The sequence below is a fragment of the Melanerpes formicivorus genome, unplaced genomic scaffold, assembly GCF_026170545.1.
Source record: "Melanerpes formicivorus ecotype bairdi unplaced genomic scaffold, bMelFor1.0.p_v2 SCAF_849, whole genome shotgun sequence".
In the NCBI taxonomy this organism is placed as follows: Eukaryota; Metazoa; Chordata; class Aves; order Piciformes; family Picidae; genus Melanerpes; species Melanerpes formicivorus.
This window is the reverse complement of record NW_027143201.1, coordinates 45,001-52,500: the sequence shown is the minus strand read 5'-3', so window position 1 is coordinate 52,500 and position 7,500 is coordinate 45,001.

The window sequence follows — 7,500 nt, the reverse complement described above, 5'->3', positions numbered from 1 at the left end:
CTTGCCACGGGAGCACCGGGACGTGCTAGAGGAGACAGCGACCCGCGGAAGCGGGGCGCGCCCCCGGCACGCCAGGACCTTAGAGCCGGGGCGGCTCGCTCGGCAGCGGGCGGGGGGACGGGCCACAAAGCCGCCCTTCTCAGGCTAGAGGTTTCATTTAGGGAGGAACCCTCGGGGACCCCACCCGGGCAGGTGAGGCCTCACGCGCGGCGCCGCTTTTAGCCCCTTTTAACTTTCGCGACGCCGCCGCCTCGCTCTCGGCTCGGCCAACCCCCGCCACACGCAGCTGCTCGCGGCCGGCACCCGCGGGTACCCGGAACCGAGGACGACACCGGCGCCTCACGCGTTTTAGGACACCTGAAAACTCACGGGGCCACGCAGCAGTCACAAAGCCGGTTGCGGTAGACCGGTCCCCGAACCCTGCCCCAGCGCCGGGGGGGAGGTGGAAAGGGGAGGATGCGGCAAGGCACGCGCCGGGCCGCTAACGCCACGGCTCCCCCCCGCTCGAGCCGCTCGGGGCTGGGGGAACGAGGACGACACCTCACACGCGACGGGAAGCGAAGTGGAAAGGAAGACCGCCCTTGCCCTGCCGGCCGGGGGCCCTTTCCGACGCGACCCGAAAGGCCTCATCGATCAACAAGGACAGAAGGAAAGGAAGCCAGCGGAGGCCCCACGGCCTCGCTCTTCTGGGACAGACACAGCCACGCGCACCCGCCACCGCCCTCGGGAGCAGCCAGCAGGCACGGGGCTCGGCGTGCGGGCAACACGCCGGAGGAGCAAACGGGGCGCCCTCCAGAGATGGGGGGGGGGGGGCAAGCTGCACCGGGCCGCACCGGCTCACAGGGCACCTCTGCCTCCCCGAAATGTGGGCTTGCATTTTCCCTCAAGCTGCACCGAGTTACATCTCCATCACGGGGCGCCCCTCTGGAGCCAGGAGGAAGCCGTGCTGGGGCACCGGCTTGCCCTCCTCCCCCCATGCCGGGCTCCATAGCATACGAGTGGCCAGTCACCGCCGCTGGCTTTTCCCTTAGATGCCGTGCCCCCGCGGGCTGCGGCTTTGGCCATGGGGGGGAACCCCCGTGAAGAGGGTCCAGTGCTGGGAACTCTCTCTGCCCCTTACCGGGCTCTCTCTCGCCGTGCCTGGACGGGCTTGCTTTCCATTCTTGGTGGGACCGACGCCGGCACCACGTCTCCCCGGCTTTCTCTGCCCCCGTGCCCCACCGGGCAAACTTCGCTTCGGGGGTTCCACACTTCGGCAGTGGCCGGCGCCAGCCACTCGTCAACTTTTTTTCTTTTCCCCGCTTTCGTTGCCGAGCCCGGGCTGGGCTCCGGCTCACGGACGAGCGAAACCCATCCAACACCGCTGAGGGTGCGCCAGCGGCCGCTCCAAACCGCCGCGCCTTTGTTCGGCCCCGCGGGTCCCCTCTCTGACCCGGGCGAAAGCCACCGAGAAGCCAGACGGACCCCTGCCCAGCCGCCTGGCGGGTGGCTTGGAGCAGCCGCTCGGCAGCGCTGCCCTGGGAGTGCTCGGCGTCACTCGTTCCCTCATATACGGAACTGGAGGGCCGTCAGCTCCGCGAGCGCACAACCAGCCGACCTCCGCCCAGCGGCAGGTCGCAGAAATCACGCCGGCTTGTACGATGACGTAGGCGGAGGCAGAGCGCAACAGCGACCCCTTGGCGACAAGCGCGATCTCCGCGGAGAGCACGTCTACTCGCCGAGGGAGAGCACGTCTACTCGCCGAGGGAGAGCACGTCTACTCGCCGAGGGAGAGCACGTCTACTCGCCGAGGGAGAGCACGTCTACTCGCCCAGGGAGAGCACGTCTACTCGCCCAGGGAGAGCACGTCTACTCGCCGAGGGAGAGCACGTCTACTCGCCCAGGGAGAGCACGTCTACTCGCCGAGGGAGAGCACGTCTACTCGCCCAGGGAGAGCACGTCTACTCGCCCAGGGAGAGCACGTCTACTCGCCCAGGGAGAGCACGTCTACTCGCCGAGGGAGAGCACGTCTACTCGCCGAGGGAGAGCACGTCTACTCGCCCAGGGAGAGCACGTCTACTCGCCGAGGGAGAGCACGTCTACTCGCCGAGGGAGAGCACGTCTACTCGCCGAGGGAGAGCACGTCTACTCGCCGAGGGAGAGCACGTCTACTCGCCGAGGGAGAGCACGTCTACTCGCCGAGGGAGAGCACGTCTACCTCCCGCCTGAGGGAGAGCACGGGGGGGGGGGACAAAGACAGGCGGCAGCAGCTTCGGTGAACGTCACCCGGGAGGCGACCGGGGCTGTCCCGGGGCAGTCCCGGGAAGCCAGCGTCCGACACAGGGAACCGTCAGCTGCCGGACCGGGGCGAATCCCCGCGGCCACGGCAGGGGTGGGGGCTCGAAGACAGCCGGCAGCCGCTTCGGTGAACGTCACCCGGGAGGAGACTGGGGCCCTCCCGGGACCGTCCCGGGAAGACGACGTTCGGCACGAGATCCCGGCCGCGGCCGGACCGGCTCGAAGCCTCGCGGTCCCGGCAGCAGCCGGAGCCGCTCGCCGCCTCGGGCTCCCGGCCCCCTACAGATCCGGCGACTCGTTCGCGGGCGGCGGGGGGAGGCAGTGGAGGGGGTGCGGGGAGAAGCGGCAGCGGAGGCGGAGGGGGGGGGGGCTCGAAGACAGCCGGCAGCCGCTTCGGTGAACGTCACCCAGGAGGCGATCGGGGCCGTCCCGGGGCCGTCCCGGGATGCCGGCTTCCGGCACGGGGTCCCGGCCGCGGCCGGACCGGCTCGTATCCCCGCGGCTCCGGCAGGGGGGGGGGGGGGCTCGAAGACAGCCGGCAGTCGCCTCGGTGAACGTCACCCGGCCGGCGACCGCGGCCGTTCCGGGGCCGTCCCGGGAAGCCTGCGACAGGCACGGGGTCCCAGCCGCGGCCGGACCGACTCGAAGCCCCGCGGCCCCGGCACGGGGGAGGCCCAAAGACTGGCGGCAGCCGCTTCGCTGAACGTCACCCGGCCGGCGACCGGGGCCGTCCCGGGGCCGTCCCGGGATGCCGGCATCCGGCACGGGGTCCCGGCCGCGGCCGGAGCGGCTCGAATCCCCGCGGTCCCGGCAGCAGCCGGAGCCGCTCGCCGTTCGGGCTCCCGGCACCCTACGGATCCGGCGACTCGTTCGCCGGCGGCGGGGGGAGGCAGTGAAGGAGGTGCGGGCAGAAGCGGCAGCGGAGGCGGAGGGGGGGGGGGGGGCTCGAAGACAGCCGGCAGCCGCTTCGGAGAACGTCACCCGGCCGGCGACCGCGGCCGTTCCGGGGCCGTCCCGGGAAGCCTGCGACAGGCACGGGGTCCCGGCCTCGGCCGGACCCGCACTGGGTGCCGCCGCCTCGGGCTCTCGGGACGGTATGGATCCGCCGACTCGTTCGCCGGCGGCGGGGGGAGGCAGTGGAGGGGGTGCGGGGAGAAGCGGCAGCGGAGGCGGAGGGGGGGGGGGGCTCGAAGACAGCCGGCAGCCGCTTCGGTGAACGTCACCCGGCCGGCGACCGGGGCCGTCCCGGGGCTGTCCGGGGATGCCGGCTTCCGGCACGGGGTCCCGGCCGCGGCCGGACCGGCTCGAATCCCCGCGGTCCCGGCAGCAGCCGGAGCCGCTCGCCGTTCGGGCTCCCGGCACCCTACAGATCCGGCGACTCGTTCGCGGGCGGCGGGGGGAGGCAGTGGAGGGGGTGCGGGCAGAAGCGGCCGCGGAGGCGGGGGGGGGGGGGGGGGCTCGAAGACAGCCGTCAGCCGCTTCGGTGAACGTCACCCGGGAGGCGACCGGGACCGGCCCGGGAAGCCATCGTCCGGCCCCGGATCCCGGCCGCGGCCGGACCGGCTCGAAGCCCCGCGGCCCCGGCAGCAGCCGGAGCCGCTCGCCGTTCGGGCTCCCGGCACCCTACAGATCCGGCGACTCGTTCGCGGGCGGCGGGGGGAGGCAGTGGAGGGGGTGCGGGCAGAAGCGGCCGCGGAGGCGGAGGGGGGGGGGGGGGCTCGAAGACAGCCGTCAGCCGCTTCGGTGAACGTCACCCGGGAGGCGACCGGGACCGGCCCGGGAAGCCATCGTCCGGCCCCGGATCCCGGCCGCGGCCGGACCGGCTCGAAGCCCCGCGGCCCCGGCACGGGGGAGGCCCAAAGACTGGCGGCAGCCGCTTCGCTGAACGTCACCCGGCCGGCGACCGGGGCCGTCCCGGGGCCGTCCCGGGATGCCGGCTTCCGGCACGGGGTCCCGGCCGCGGCCGGACCGGCTCGAATCCCCGCGGTCCCGGCAGCAGCCGGAGCCGCTCGCCGTTCGGGCTCCCGGCACCCTACGGATCCGCCGACTCGTTCGCCGGCGGCGGGGGGAGGCAGTGGAGGCGGTGCGGGGAGAAGCGGCAGCGGAGGCGGAGGGGGGGCGGGGGGGACGATAGTGGCGGGGGGCGGGGGGGTGCTCGAAGGCAGCCGGCAGCCGGTTCGGTGAACATTCGCCGGGGCGGGGGGGCGACCTGTCCGTGCCCGGGGCAGCCCCGGGAAGCCGGCAGCCAGCACGGGGTCCCGGCAGCACCTGTTCCCTGCCCTGGTACTTGCCGTGCCCGGCGGCCGGTTGCCGGGTGGGGGGAGCGATGAGAGGCAGGGCGCAGCGGCCGGGGCAGCGCCGGGCCGCAGCGGGGGGCTGGGCGGGTGGGGTAGGCGTCGAGCGGCAAGCCCTCGGCTGCAGCGAATGTTCGGCGGTGCGGGGCGGGGGGGGACGGGACGACACGTTGGGGACGCCGAGTCCGAGCCACCCCCGGCCCCAGGGGCGGCCGGAGGGGGAGGCCGGTGCCTGGCCCTGGGAGCTGCTGGGCGCCGGATGGCCGAGGGTGCGTCAGAAGCCGCCCGAGCGGTCGAGCAGGTCCTCCAGAAAGGCCTAGGGTGGCTTCGAGGGCCCCGGGAGCAGTCGAGGGAGGCCTCCAGGCAGGTCTGGAGTGGATGGGAGGCCTTCCAAAGCAGACAAGGGAGGCTGCCAGCGGGGCCTAGGCTGGCACTGCAGCCTGTAAATGGTTGGGGGGGGGGCCTCTGGTGCGGCCTGGAGTCTCTGGGTGGCGTCCAGAGAGGTGCAAAAGATCCTCTGGTGCGGCCTGTGGTGGCGGAGAAGCCTGCAGAGCGTGCGGGGGAGGCTTCTGGTGCGGCCTGGGGTGGGTCGGAAGCCTGCAGAGCGTGCGGGAGAGGCTTCTGGTGCGGCCTGGGGTGGCTGAGAAGCCTGCAGAGCGTGCGGGAGAGGCTTCTGGTGCGGCCTGGGGTGGCTGAGAAGCCTGCAGAGCGTGCGGGAGAGGCTTCTGCTGCGGCCTGGGGTGGCTGAGAAGCCTGCAGAGCGTGCGGGGGAGGCTTCTGTTGGGGCCTGGGGTGGGTCAGAAGCCTACAGAGCGTGCGGGGGAGGCTTCTGGTGCGGCCTGGGGTGGGTCGGAAGCCTGCAGAGCGTGCGGGAGAGGCTTCTGTTGGGGCCTGGGGTGGCTGAGAAGCCTGCAGAGCGTGCGGGAGAGGCTTCTGCTGCGGCCTGGGGTGGCTGAGAAGCCTGCAGAGCGTGCGGGAGAGGCTTCTGCTGCGGCCTGGGGTGGCTGAGAAGCCTGCAGAGCGTGCGGGAGAGGCTTCTGGTGCGGCCTGGGGTGGCTGAGAAGCCTGCAGAGCGTGCGGGAGAGGCTTCTGCTGCGGCCTGGGGTGGCTGAGAAGCCTGCAGGGCGTGCGGGAGAGGCTTCTGGTGCGGCCTGGGGTGGCTGAGAAGCCTGCAGAGCGTGCGGGAGAGGCTTCTGGTGCGGCCTGGGGTGGCTGAGAAGCCTGCAGAGCGTGCGGGAGAGGCTTCTGCTGCGGCCTGGGATGGCTGAGAAGCCTGCAGAGCGTGCGGGAGAGGCTTCTGCTGCGGCCTGGGGTGGCTGAGAAGCCTGCAGGGCGTGCGGGAGAGGCTTCTGCTGCGGCCTGGGGTGGGTGGGAAGCCTGCAGAGCGTGCGGGGGAGGCTTCTGGTGCGGCCTGGGGTGGCTGAGAAGCCTGCAGAGCGTGCGGGGGAGGCTTCTGCTGCGGCCTGGGGTGGCTGAGAAGCCTGAAGAGCGTGCGGGAGAGGCTTCTGGTGCGGCCTGGGGTGGCTGAGAAGCCTGCAGAGCGTGCGGGGGAGGCTTCTGGTGCGGCCTGGGGTGGCTGAGAAGCCTGAAGAGCGTGCGGGAGAGGCTTCTGGTGCGGCCTGGGGTGGCTGAGAAGCCTGCAGAGCGTGCGGGGGAGGCTTCTGGTGCGGCCTGGGGTGGCTGAGAAGCCTGCAGAGCGTGCGGGAGAGGCTTCTGCTGCGGCCTGGGGTGGCTGAGAAGCCTGCAGAGCGTGCGGGAGAGGCTTCTGCTGCGGCCTGGGGTGGCTGAGAAGCCTGCAGAGCGTGCGGGGGAGGCTTCTGCTGCGGCCTGGGGTGGGTCGGAAGCCTGCAGAGCGTGCGGGAGAGGCTTCTGCTGCGGCCTGGGGTGGGTCGGAAGCCTGCAGAGCGTGCGGGAGAGGCTTCTGCTGCGGCCTGGGGTGGGTCGGAAGCCTGCAGAGCTTGCGGGGGAGGCTTCTGGTGCGGCCTGGGGTGGGTCGGAAGCCTGCAGAGCATGCGGGGGAGGCTTCTGCTGCGGCCTGGGGTGGCTGAGAAGCCTGCAGAGCGTGCGGGGGAGGCTTCTGGTGCGGCCTGGGGTGGCTGAGAAGCCTGCAGAGCGTGCGGGAGAGGCTTCTGGTGCGGCCAGGGGTGGCTGAGAAGCCTGCAGAGCGTGCGGGAGAGGCTTCTGCTGCGGCCTGGGGTGGCTGAGAAGCCTGCAGAGCGTGCGGGAGAGGCTTCTGCTGCGGCCTGGGGTGGGTCGGAAGCCTGCAGAGCGTGCGGGAGAGGCTTCTGCTGCGGCCAGGGGTGGGTCGGAAGCCTGCAGAGCGTGCGGGGGAGGCTTCTGGTGCGGCCTGGGGTGGGTCGGAAGCCTGCAGAGCATGCGGGGGAGGCTTCTGCTGCGGCCTGGGGTCTCTGGGTGGCCTCTAGAGAGGTGCAAAAGACCCTCTGGGTTGGGCTGGGGTGGCTCTTGGACCCCTGCCACACAGTGGAGAGAGGCCTCCGGCCCGCCACCTGTGTCCCTGTGTGCCTGAGTGCCTGTGTCCCTGTGTCCCTGTGTCCCTGTGTCCCTGAGTGCCTGAGTGCCTGTGTCCCTGTGTCCCTGTGTCCCTGAGTGCCTGAGTGCCTGAGTGCCTGTGTCCCTGTGTCCTTGTGTCCCTGTGTCCCTGTGTGCCTGAGTGCCTGTGTCCCTGTGTCCCTGTCTGTGTACCTGTGTGCGAGTGTCCGGCACGCCACCCAGCGGCGGCGGGCAAGCAGGTAGGCGGGTGGGCGGGCCGGCGAGGGCCAGTGTGAGTTTGGGGGGTGGGAGGGGAGGCGGCAGCTGGAAGCGTCAGAGGAGGGGGCGTGGCTCCGGCTGGCCCCGGGAGCAGGTTCCCGGGACCGGGACCGGCTGGACCCGGCGGGTGGTTGATCCCGGGGCGGGGGGCAGAGGCGGC